Genomic DNA, 14360 nt, shown 5'->3' on the forward strand with positions numbered 1-14360 from the left:
CCTCTCCCTCTGGTCTCTCCTTCTCTTCCCATTTCTCCTCTCCCGCTGCTCTCTCCCTCTGGTCTCTCCTTCTCTTCCCTTCTCTTCCTATCTCTCCTCTCCCTCTGCCCTCTCTCTCCCTCTGGTCTCTCCATCTTTCCCCATGCTCTCTTCCCATCTGCTCTCTCCCCATCTTGCCTTCTCTCCCTCTGCATCTTTCCTCTCTCTCCATATTTCCCTATGCTCTCTTCCCATCTCTCCTCTCCCTCTGCCCAGCTCTCCTCTCCCTATTCTCATCTCTCCTCTCCCTCTTCCCATCTCTCCTCTCCCTCTGCCCATCTCTCCTCTCCCTCTGCCCATCTCTCCTCTCCCTCTGGTCTCTCCTTCTCTTCCCTTCTCTTCCTATCTCTCCTCTCCCTCTGCCCATCTCTCCTCTCCCTCTGCCCATCTCTCCTCTCCCTCTGCCCATCTCTCCTCTCCCTCTGCTCTCTCTCCATCTCTCCTTCTCTTCCCATCTCTCCCTCTGCTCTCTCTCCATCTCTCCTTCTCTTCCCATCTCTCCCTCTGCTCTCTCTCCATCTCTCCTTCTCTTCCCATCTCTCCCTCTGCTCTCTCTCCATCTCTCCTTATCCCCTTTCACACTGCCAAAACATGCAAAAGATCAAGGGGCAGCCAGGGGCTCAGATTGGAGACACACTTATACACTTTCTGTCTCTCTCTCTCTGTCTCTCTCACACACACTCAGTAATCTCAGCGGGCCTCTCCCTATAAGTCAGGCTGTGAACTGTAGTGAACCTCTGGCAGCCTCTTGGTTCCTTGCAGGCGAATCACTGCCTAATCCCTGTAATGACTGCAAAGATGCTTATTTATGCTGGAGTTAACCTCCTCCAATGAGCCCAGCCCCGGGCCAAACGTAGCCCTGCCCAGTGAGACCTTCTCTGGGCTGGCGGAGAGCAGAGACACCCCTCATCTGGATGATCACTAGAGCTTAATTGCTGATTGCGGAGGCAATCAATCAGGACTTTAGGTGAGTTGGGGCTTTGTGGAGAGATGGGTTTGGTCAGGCTGGTTCTCTCTCTCTCTTACACACAGACACATACACTACTGACGGCTTAGTTTCTTTTGAGGCCTGTTTGGTTTGGTCTAGCTTACACAAACTCACTAATACACACAAACACACTCATCCTGACAGGTTCACTTCTGAAGGGGTTGATGAAATTTGTTAGACACAAAGAAAATATTTGGTGTGTCTTGGATTGAGGGCTTTTGCTCATGAGATCAATACACAGGGATTCTACAGTATTTACTGATGATGTTCATGTTAATTATTAAAATGCCTAACCACCATGCTTTTCATGCTGCCTCTGATTCTGTATGTTGGGGCGTTTATGAGCATGCGGGCATGTGCCTGTGTCTGTTCATGCGTCAAGTAGGCCGACCTGTCCTTGGATGATTTTAATGAATTAAAATATACAGTACAAAAATATGAACGCAACATGTAAAGTGTTGGTCCCATGTTTCATGAGCTGAAACAAAAGTTCCCAGAAATTGTGAACACATTTTTTGACATCCCTGTTAGTGAGCATTTCTCATTTGCCGACATAATCCATCCACCTGACAGGTGTGGCATATCAAGAAGCTGATTAAACAGCATGATCATTACATAGGTGCACCTTGTGCTGGGGACAATAAAAGGTCATGCTGAAATGTGCAGTTTTGTCACATGACAATGCCACAGATGTGTCAAGTTTTGTGGGAGTGTGTAATTGGCAATGCTATCTGCAGGAATGTCCACCAGAGCTGTTGCCAAATAATTTAATGTTCATTTTTCTACCATAAGCCGCCCCCAACGTAGTTTTAGAGAATTTAGCAGTATGTCCAACCAGCATCACAACTGCAGACCATGGTGTATGGTGTCATGTGGGCCAGCAGTTTGCTGATGTCAACGTTGTGAACAGAGTGCCCGATGGTGGAGGTGGGGTTATGGTACAGGCAGGCATAAGCTACTGACAACAAACACAATTGCATTTTATCTATGGCAATTTGAATGCACAGAGATACCATGACAAGATCCTGAGGCCCATTGTTGTGCCTTTCATCTGCGTCCATTACCTCATGTTTCTGGTGAGGACCTGCCTTACAACAGGCCTACAAGCCTTCAGTCCAGCCTCTCTCAGCCTATTGCGGACAGTCTGAGAACTGATGGAGGGATTGTGCGTTCCTTCCAACTCGGGCAGTTGTTGTTGCCATCCTGTACCTGTCCCGAAGGTGTGATGTTCGGATGTACTGATCCTGTGCAGGTGTTGTTACACGTGGTCTGCCACTGTGAGGACGATCAGCTGTCCGTCCTGTCTCCCTTTAGCGCTGTCTTAGGCGTCTCACAGTACAGACATTGCAATTTATTGCCCTGGCCACATCTGCAGTCCTCATGCCTCCATGTAGCATGCCTAAGGCACGCTCACACAGATGAGCAGGGACCCTGGGCATCTTTCTTTTGGTGTTTTTCAGAGTCAGTAGAAAGGCCTCTTTAGTGTCCTAAGTTTTCATAACTGTGACCTTAATTGCCTACCGTCTGTAAGCTGTTAGTGTCTTAACAACCGCTCCACAGGTGCATGTTCATTAATAGTTTATAGTTCATTGAACAAGCATGGGAAACAGTGTTTAAACCCTTTACAATGAAGATCTGTGTTATTTGAATTTTTACGAATTATCTTTGAAAGACAGGTTCCTGAAAAAGGGACGTTTCTTTTTTTGCTCAGCGTACATTCGATTCGGTATTAAAAAACTAGAGTTCCATGCAGGGAAAGCTAGACTAGAGTCCCATGCAGGGAAAGCTAGACTAGAGTCCCATGCAGGGAAAGCTAGACTAGAGTCCCATGCAGGGAAAGCTAGACTAGAGTCCCATGCAGGGAAAGCTAGACTAGAGTCCCATGCAGGGAAAGCTAGACTAGAGTCCCATGCAGGGAAAGCTAGATTAAAATAGCTTGCTGGTTTTTGATTGTTTTATACCAATAGACTGCTTCTTGTTAAATACAGCAGATGATAGAACTAGAACGGGTAGCAGAAATACACTCATTGGAACACATACACTGAATTATCTTACAAAAGCCCCCGCAAAGAGGCTACCAGTGCGGCAAGTGCTGCTGGCTGCTAGTAAGCTTTCTTGACATGGGCATTAATTTACCTGGGCATTCATTTACATGGGCATTCATTTACATGGGCATTCAGTTACCTTCCTAGCTAATAAGTTATGTTAGAGTGCCAAATTAATTCATTTTAAAACGTTGATATCTCCATTCCACTATCATTCGCCTGGTGATGAACAAGACGGGAAATGTTTGTTTTTTTGCCTGGGAGGGGTTCCCTGCCTTATAGTGTTCTCTCAAATATGAACTGTGTCTAGATTCTGAAATACACATGTTCACATGCATTTATTCAACATATTAATAACCTTTTACTGCAGTAGGCTAAATCAGGGTCAGAGAGTTTTTATGGATTGTCTTAAACAAATCAAATTTCAAACAAAAGTATATACCTCACACACACACGGTTATGTGCTTAAAAAAAGACACCTGTACAATGTGAGATATAGAGTTGAAATGTATTCACCGTTTGATATAGAAACACTGGATTTTCGTCTGTTTAAAAAAAGAAAAAAGTTTGACTAATTCATTATTAATAATATTAATAGTTTATTTGAATAACATTCCGCTCATGAGACCACTGGAGGGCGATTTGGTAACTTGGCTGCAGGAAATGGGTACTACTATTAATATCTCAAACTACCCTTTTGATTTACCTTATTTTTTGACATAATGTTTGTGACAATAATCAATATACTCTTCAAACACATAACATTTCCGTAGTGGGCTCTCTGACACTTTTAATAATCTGACCCATTTATTAGATAGAAATTGACATTATAGGTCATCAACTAATCACAGCCCTCCTTTAGGATTGCACATTCAGCATGTCACCAGCTGAGGGAGTTCCCTTTTGAATCCATTTTCCCATTCACTGTGTTGATGGTGCTCATAAAATGTATCAACCCTTCATAATTAGCAGAAATTCCACTCTGGAAATGTGATGTACTTGTAGAGTATATTGTTCCAAATAACAAGTCTTAAAATGAAAACAGAATCCAAAAGGGTACTTTCGAGATATTAATACCAATATGTTGTTCTGTTGAATAAATTCATGTGATTTTTTCTTCTTCTCAGAAACAAGACATAATCCATGGCACATGTTGTCTGTGTCATGTAGGGTTCACAGATCATAGGGTCTTAAAGGCTGCATATATAGGTCTAAAAAGGGCCTAAAACGGCCACTTTCATCGTGATTTTCCCCCAAATGGTTTGTGATACAAATGTAAAAAGCATTTCAAAGATCCTTCCTCCCAATGAAGTTTATATTTGAGAATTGACAGAACAATTTCAGATAGCTAAAATATTTTCCGCTCCCGCTGGCGTGGAATTGCCCTATTATAGAAAACATATGCTCTACAATATGTCAAGGGCATTCACTAATGAATCTTGCAGTGATGTCTAAAGCCATAGAAAAGGTTGCTAGTCAATATTTAATGCATTGCACATTGCATTAATGTACAGCAACTCCCGGAGAGAGATCAAGTATGCATATATGATGAACGTTAATGCCAAAAACATGTTTTGTCCTAACAGTAGGACATGATAGCCTATTCTGTGTATTATATTCTATTGTGTATATTACCATACAGTATGTCCCAATCTGAGTCCTATCAAATCCCTTAGAAACAGAAACCGAATTACACTTATTAATTTACTTGCAATTGAATTAGTTTGAGTACAGCTACAATAGGTTTTGTTCTTGGAGGTATTCTGTCTCTCTCTGGAGCTCTCTCATTCACTGACCCTGATTATCTTTCTGTGGATCTTTCTGTATTATTCTCTCTCTCTCTCTGCTGCAGATTCTTTGGCTATGCAAAAGCAATCTGTACATCCAGACTGAGCCATTTAAGGAACAAATTGCCCCCGTGCCCCCTCTCACGTAGAGGTTTAAGAGAATGGAAAGATGGTGGAGAATCCCACTAACTAGACTCTCTCTTTGATGAGCAGCTCTAGCCCCTCCTCCATCTAGCCCCGCCTCCATCCTGATCCTCATCTTCATTGCTTTGATGGAAGAACCTTGATTTTCCTGATTAATAGTTTAAAGAAGTAAAAGCTATTTTTTAGTCGGAGTAATGCCTTTGTACTTTACCTACTACTGTGTGTGTTGAGAAGATTGTGTGTGTGCTATGTGTTGCCTAATTGGAGCAGGTTCCTGGACTTGCAGTCAGAGAATGTATAATGAGTATAGCACAATAGCTTGGATTCCTCCACGCTTCCATTCACTAGCAGAAACGGGTGTCATTTAGGCTTCTGAACTACTATAACCTCATGGTGTGAAATGACTAGTAATGATTAGAAGTCTGTGTCAGTAGCAGCATTAGGAAACTGTACATTTCCAGGATAAATCGAACTGTAAGATCCCGCAAAAGAACACTGGAATATTTAAAAAAAACACACAAAAATAATAGTCATTCCACAAAGGGTTACACTGAGTACACCAAACATTAGGAATACTGAACACCTTCCTAATATTGAGCAGCAATTTGTCAGGGCATGGAATCTACAAGGTGTTGAAAGCATTCCACAGTGATACTGGCCCATTCCAGGCACTCCATTGCTTCCAACAGTTGTGTCTAGTTGGCTGGATGTCCTTCGGGTGATGGACATCCAGTTGGTGGTTGAAGATATCCCTCTAGTGGTGTGGGGGCTGTGCTTTGGCAAAGTGGGTGGGGTTATATCCTTCCTGTTTGGCCCTGTCCGGGGGTGTCCTCGGATGGGCCCACAGTGTCTCCTGACCCCTCCTGTCTCAGCCTCCAGTATTTATGCTGCAGTAGTTTATGTGTCGGGGGGCTAGGGTCAGTTTGTTATATCTGGAGTACTTCTCCTGTCTTATCCGGTGTCCTGTGTGAATTTAAGTGTGCTCTCTCTAATTCTCTCTTTCTCTCTTTCTTTCTCTCTCTCGGAGGACCTGAGCCCTAGGACCATGCCTCAGGACTACCTGACATAATGACTCCTTGCTGTCCCCAGTCTATCTGGCCGTGCTGCTGCTCCAGTTTCAACTGTTCTGCCTTATTATTATTTGACCATGCTGGTCATTTATGAACACTTGAACATCTTGGCCATGTTCTGTTATATTCTCCACCCGGCACAGCCAGAAGAGGACTGGCCACCCCTCATAGCCTGGTTCCTCTCTAGGTTTCTTCCTAGGTTATGGCCTTTCTAGGGAGTTTTTCCTAGCCACCGTGCTTCTACACCTGCATTGCTTGCTGTTTGGGGTTTTAGGCTGGGTTTCTGTACAGCACTTTGAGATATCAGCTGATGTAAGAAGGGCTATATAAATACATTTGATTTGATTTGACCATTCTTGATACAGAAGGAAAACTGTAATTCAAAATGCTCTGAGACCAGGTCGCCTGGAAATATATACTGTATGAGAGGCCTCTCCTCTCCTACCTGGCAGGCATTAGCTACTACAGGGCCCAATTGGCTCATTCATCCCCCTCCTCTCCCCTGTAACTATTCCCCAGGTTGTTGCTGTAAATGAGAATGTGTTCTCAGTCAACTTACCTGGTAAAATAACAGTTAAATAATTAAATAATACAACGATTATACCATCTAATTTTCCCTGTCTGCATTCCTCTCACTCCTACAGGACAGAGCAATGACCAATCAATCATCAATCTCAACATTAGGAAATAATTGGGTGTTTGTAACCGGATTTATATGATCAACAGCCACTTTGAGGGGTGAAGTAGGAGAGTTAAGTAGAAGTATATTTAGGATAGTTATGTGGATCTGTTTGTCTCTTTCTCCTCACACCTTGGGGCAGTCTGTGTTTACCTTGTACCAAACTCTCTGTCCATGGGCAAATACACATGAACATTTACTTTATCATAGAATACCTCTAACAGACACTTTACCATAGAATACCTCTAACAGATACTTTATCATATAATACCTCTAACAGATACTTTATCATAGAATATCTCTAATAGATACTTTATCATAAGATACCTCTAACAGGCACTTTACCATAGAATACCTCTAACAGATACTTTATCATATAATACCTCTAACAGATACTTTATCATAGAATACCTCTAACAGATACTTTATCATAGCATACCCTTAACAGATACTTTATCATAGCATACTTTATCATATAATACCTCTAACAGATACTTTATCATAGCATACTTTATCATATAATACCTCTAACAGGCACTTTATCATAGAATACCTCTAACAGATACTTTATCATAGAATACCTCTAACAGATACTTTATCATAGAATACCTCTAACAGATACTTTATCATAGAATACCTCTAACAGATACTTTATCATAGCATACCCTTAACAGATACTTTATCATAGCATACTTTATCATATAATACCTCTAACAGATACTTTATCATAGCATACTTTATCATATAATACCTCTAACATATACTTTATCATAGAATAACTCTAACATATACTTTATCATAGAATACCTCTAACAGATACTTTATCATAGCATACCCTTAACAGATACTTTATCATAGCATATTTTATCATAGAATACCTCTAACATATACTTTATCATAGAATAACTCTAACATATACTTTATCATAGAATACCTCTAACAGATACTTTATCATAGCATACCCTTAACAGATACTTTATCATAGCATACTTTATCATATAATACCTCTAACAGATACTTTATCATAGCATATTTTATCATATAATACCTCTAACAGATACTTTATCATAGCATATTTTATCATAGAATACCTCTAACACATACTTTATCATAGCATACTTTATCATAGAATACCTCTAACAGATACTTTATCATAGAATAACTCTAACAGATACTTTATCATAGCTTACCTCTAACAGATACTGTATCATAGCATACCTCTAACAGGTACTTTACCATAGCATACCTCTAACAGAAGCTATTGATTTAGTACTAAACTTTTCACGTCTGATGTTTTATGCTCAGGATAGAAGTTGCCTGTAGGCACAGATATAGGATCAGTTTTTCCTCAACCCAATCCTTACCTAAGCCAGTATAGGGGAAACACAAAACTGACCTTAAATCAGTGTCTGGGGGCAACTTCATCCTACTCCTCTGATAGGCTGAGCCAGGGAAGGAGTAGTGAGGAGAACTGATGAACTACAGCAAGGAATTATGGGGGATTAGACCGTGGTGTGTTTTCAGATGAGCCTGAGGTGAGGCGTGTGTGTGTGCCCTCCTCCTACTGATGTCTAATACACAGTAAATGAGCAGTAATCTGGCCGCATCCCTCCAGATGTCGGAGTGAATTTCCTGTGGCTTAGGGCCGACTGGGAGCACTTTGAAAGTTTTGATAACTCCTGCAAATGTGATTGAAACCGTGCGCATGGAGGAATGTGGCATGTAGGAGTTTTTATTAAATAGATGCCTGGTTGGCTTCATTATAATTACGGTCATGGTGGATAACAGAGGAAAGATGAACTACTGTTTTGGGAAAGACATGTTTTCCAACTACAGACAAAAAAGTGGGCTTAAAATACGGAATTGCATTTATTTTGATGATCAGAACAGAACAGAGACGATTGAGATACTGTATATATTTTGGACTAGGCATATACTATATATTATCCTGGTCATAAGGGGAATGTTTTAATGACATGTACAGCCAACACATACTGTTCACACAGCGGTAGTGGTACGCAAGAGACAGAGTGAGCTGGAAAAGCCTAGCCTGTTATGCTGATAAATAATCACAATATAGTTGTGCATTTCAGCATCTCGGAATCTTCGGCTCCATGGGAAAATGATTTTCCGGTTTCCATGGAGACTGAGGCTGTGAAGGTTCCGCTGTATGTGAGTCTGAACTCCTCTCTCTTGGAGATCACTGAACCACATATGTCTGGCAGTATTAACCTGCCCAACACAAGGTACTGTGTGTGCAACTTACACACACACACACACACACACACACACATGCAGTACAGACATGTAACCTACATGTACAAATTACCTCAACTAACCTGTACCCCTGCACATTGACTCGGTACCGGTACGCCATGTATATAGTCTCGTTATTGTTATTTTATTGTGTTACTTTTTCTTTCTTTTTACTTTAGTTTATTTGGTAAATATTTTCTTAACTCTTTATTGAACTGCATTGTTGGTTAAGGGCTTGTAAGTAAGCATTTCACGTTAAGGTCTACGCATGCTGCATACGGCACATGTGACAAATAAAGTTTGATTTGATTTGAAATGACACGTAATACAAACACTCAAGCCAGGTCAAAAATGCATTTATTTACATATTGTCATGTTTCTGTTATGACGTGATGATGTAATAGAAAAACCTGGTCCCTAACCTAACCACAGATTTGGAATAATATAAAACCATCCCTTGTCCTGTACAACCACTAGTGGTATTATAAAATATCTGACCCTCTATCAGTGGTTGGATGCAGTTTCTTCCTTCTCCTATACATCATGCCAAGACAAGGAGGGAGACATTCTATGAAAATGTAACTGTAAGTCAACTCAAAAGCCTCTTTTCTTCCTACAGAACACAAACAGATCAATATGTTTTCACTATGTATGTCTTACGTAAAGGAATGAGCAGGTGTGTGTGCGTGACTAACTGTTAAGTACTGAGTTCTCCAGTGAATTGTGACTTTCAATGCCAAGCTGCAGGAGTCCATAGCCCCATCCACTAAGTTTAAAGAATTCACATTATGTATCCCTCCCTCACTCCCTGTCTCTCTCTATCTGTCCATGTGTTTGGCTTATTTCAGGCCCTTCAAAGTCAAATTTAAAAGGTATGCCAGAGCCAGAGTGTATCTGCAATTCACAACACATTTTTCTATCAGACAGGAGATGTATTGCCGTCTAAGTATTGTCAGATGCTGGCCAAATTCCGTGCAGTTTTCATATCCGGCCCGAGACTCTGAGACTCTCACAGGGATGCCTGGTACCATGACCCACACATCATCAGTACAACTGTATCTGACCATAATGACACAATCTGTAAGATTTCCTGCTGTTCCATGGTCATTTAGATTAACAATAAACAGCCTACACAGCCCATATTTATTGATTCGTGAAGTTTATCTCTCAGAAATGCCTTTAAGAGCTTAGTTTTACCATAACACAAAACCCTAGGTTTTCTTACCATCTATGTTTTTTTATTTTTTATTTTACCCCTTTTTTCTCCCCAATTTCATGGTATCCAATTGTTTTAGTAGCTACTATCTTGTCTCATCGCTACAACTCCCGTACGGGCTCGGGAGAGATGAAGGTTGAAAGTCATGCGTCCTCCGATACACAACTCAACCAAGCCGCACTGCTTCTTAACACAGCGCGCATCCAACCCGGAAGCCAGCCGCACCAATGTGTCGGAGGAAACACCGTGCACCTGGCAACCTTGGTTAGCGCGCACTGTGCCCGGCCCGCCACATGAGTTGCTGGTGCGCGATGAGACAAGGATTTCCCTACCGGCCAAGCCCTCCCTAACCCGGACGACGCTAGGCCAATTGTGCGTCGCCCCACGGAACTCCCGGTCGCGGCCGGTTACGACAGAGCCTGGGCGCGAACCCAGGGTCTCTGGTGGCACAGCTGGCGCTGCAGCACAGCACCCTTAACCACTTGCCCTCAGAACAGCATCAATTCGTTGAGGCATGGACTCTACAAGGTGTCGGAAGCGTTGCACAGGGATGCTGGCCCATGATGACTCCAATGCTTACCACAGTTGTGGGAAGTTGACTGGATGTGTTTTTGTTGTCAATTGACAAACAATGTATAGCTTCAAAATATGTTTAAAATATGTTGATACCTTGGACTGGCAGTCCTTATAGCTCACTGTTGACACCTTGGACTGGCAGTCCTTATAGCTCACTGTTGGCATCTTGGACATGCAGTCCTCATAGCTCAGTGTTGACACCTTGACTGGCAGTCCTCATAGCTCAGTGTTGACATCTTGGACTGGCAGTCCTTATAGCTCACTGTTGACACCTTGGACTGGCAGTCCTTATAGCTCACTGTTGGCATCTTGGACTGGCAGTCCTTATAGCTCACTGTTGACACCTTGGACTGGCAGTCCTTATAGCTCAGTGTTGATATCTTGGACTGGCAGTCCTCATAGCTCACTGTTGACATCTTGGACTGGCAGTCCTTATAGCTCACTGTTGACACCTTGGACTGGCAGTCCTTATAGCTCAGTGTTGACATCTTGGACTGGCAGTCCTCATAGCTCAGTGTTGGCATCTTGGACTGGCAGTCCTCATAGCTCAGTGTTGACATCTTGGACTGGCAGTCCTCATAGCTCAGTGTTGACATCTTGGACTGGCAGTCCTCATAGCTCAGTGTTGGCATCTTCGACTGGCAGTCCTCATAGCTCAGTGTTGACATCTTGGACTGGCAGTCCTCATAGCTCAGTGTTGACATCTTGGACTGGCAGTCCTCATAGCTCAGTGTTGACATCTTGGACTGGCAGTCCTCATAGCTCAGTGTTGACATCTTGGACTGGCAGTCCTCATAGCTCAGTGTTGACACCTTGACTGGCAGTCCTCATAGCTCAGTGTTGACATCTTGGACTGGCAGTCCTCATAGCTCAGTGTTGACACCTTGGACTGGCAGTCCTCATAGCTCAGTGTTGACACCTTGACTGGCAGTCCTCATAGCTCAGTGTTGACACCTTGACTGGCAGTCCTCATAGCTCAGTGTTGACACCTTGACTGGCAGTCCTCATAGCTCAGTGTTGACACCTTGACTGGCAGTCCTCATAGCTCAGTGTTGACACCTTGACTGGCAGTCCTCATAGCTCAGTGTTGACACCTTGACTGGCAGTCCTCATAGCTCAGTGTTGACACCTTGACTGGCAGTCCTCATAGCTCAGTGTTGACACCTTTCACTGGCAGTCCTTATAGCTCAGTGTTGACACCTTGACTGGCAGTCCTCATAGCTCAGTGTTGACACCTTGACTGGCAGTCCTTATAGCTCAGTGTTGACACCTTGACTGGCAGTCCTCATAGCTCAGTGTTGACACCTTTGACTGGCAGTCTTTATAGCTCAGTGTATGAATTTATGTGTGCCTGGTTACATTTCCCGAGGATGTAGCTTTTTCTGTTACAAACCAAGTGGCGGAACTACTGTTGAAACACAGATTCCGGATTGTGGCTTTACATTAAATGCACAAAAATAAATTATATTGAAACATCAATTTGGTCCCTTAAATATTTCTATCCTAATATTAATGCAATATGCCAGTCATAAATAATTTAGAAATACACATTTTGGGGGGGAGTCATCAATATACTGTATGGACCCTTTTAGGATAAGTTTTATTCATTTATTTATACATGCATTTATTCATGGATTCACTCATTCACAGGCGCAGTCAGTGGCTGTACAGTCCCTGGTGTGTGTGTGTGTGTGTGTGTGTGTGTGTGAGAGACCCGCGGCAGTGCCCACCACTCTGCTCCAGTGTTATTCCCTGGGGGCCTCTCATCTTTTACTGAGCTCTGACAGAGAATGGAAGCTGGGAGTAGAGAGCGCTGCATTAAAAACCCTTTACCTACCAACTGATTTATCACCACACACACACACACGCCCCATCCCGTCCCACCGCCCCACGCCATCTCCCCGCTCTGCAACGCACCTTCACACTCCATCAAAAACACTCTCTCTCACACACACCGCACATACTCATCATAAGATGGCGGCCTCCGAGCAAGCGAGTGATGCGCTGTGGTGGTGATTTTCCATTTTAATGGTTATTCCCTCCTTCTCCTCTGGTTGGTGATTCTAGGTGTGGGCCTGGCCACAGGAAGACAGAGTGATGGAAATTACGGAGCGCCACTTCCTGTTGATGTCACCTGCAAGTGGTGCATTTCAATGTGACAGTCAAGGCGATGGGTTAGGGTGGGGGGTTGTCAGACTGTTGGGAACAGAAGAGGGTCAGGTTGGAGGGGACGGTTCTACTGTGTCACTGCAGGTAGAGTGGTCTCCATCCGACAGACAGACACGACACTCTCTAGAGCACACACACACGTATGTGTAACAGTATAGACTTTACGTCCGTCCCCTCGCCCGGACCTGGGCGCGAACCAGGGACGCTCTGCACATGTCAACAGTCACCCTCGAAGAGTCGTTACCCATCGCTCCACAAAAGCAGCGGCCCTTGCAGAGCAAGGGGAACCACTACTTCAAGGTCTCAGAGCAAGTGACTTCACCGATTGAAACGCCACTAGCGCGCACCACCGCTAACTAGCTAGCCATTTCACATCGGCTACATATGCACACACACGTAACAAACATAGATACACATATACAAAAAGCATACACGCACATTCATGCAGACCTACATCATACACTGAGTTTACAAAACATTAGGAACACCTTCCTAATATTGAGTTGCACCCCCTTTTGCCCTCAGAACAGCATCAATTCGTTGAGGCATGGACTCTACAAGGTGTCGGAAGCGTTGCACAGGGATGCTGGCCCATGATGACTCCAATGCTTACCACAGTTGTGGGAAGTTGACTGGATGTCCTTTGAGTGGTGGACGATTCTTGACACACAGGAAACTGTTGAGCGTGAAAAACCATAGCAGAGATGCAGATTCTTGACACAAACCGATGTGCCTGGCACCTACTACCATACCCGGATCAAAAGCACTTAAATCACCCTCTGAATGGCTCACAAACCATGTCTCAATTATCTCAAGGCTTAACAATCCTTCTTTAACCTCTACACTGGTTGATGGTGTATTTACTGTAACAGGTGACATTAATAAGGAATCTTAGCTTTCACCTGGTCAGTCTGTCATGGAAGAGCAGGTTTTCCTAATGTTTTGTACACTCAGTGTACATACACAGATGAAGTCGGAAGTTTACATACACTTAGGTTGGAGCCATTAAAACTTATTTTTCAACCCCTCCACAAATGTCTTGTTAACAAACTAGAGTTTTGGCAAGTCGGTTAGGACATCTACTTTGTGCAAAGTCATTTTTCCAACAATTGTTTACAGACAGATTATTTCACTTATAGTTCGCTGTATCACAATTCCAATGGTTCAGAAGTTTACATACACTAAGTTTACTGTGCCTTTAAACAACTTGGAAAATTCCAGAAAATGACGTCATGCTTTAGAAGCTTCTGATAGGCTAATTGACATGATTTGAGTCAATTGGAGGTGTACCTGTGGATGTACTTCAAGGCCTACCTTCAAACTCAGTGCCTCTTTGCTTGACATCATGGGAAAATCAAAATAAATCAGCTAAGACCTCAGAAAAAAAATTG

The sequence above is a fragment of the Oncorhynchus mykiss genome, chromosome 11 (genome assembly GCF_057628025.1).
Source record: "Oncorhynchus mykiss isolate SJ-2025 chromosome 11, ASM5762802v1, whole genome shotgun sequence".
Classification (NCBI taxonomy): Eukaryota; Metazoa; Chordata; class Actinopteri; order Salmoniformes; family Salmonidae; genus Oncorhynchus; species Oncorhynchus mykiss.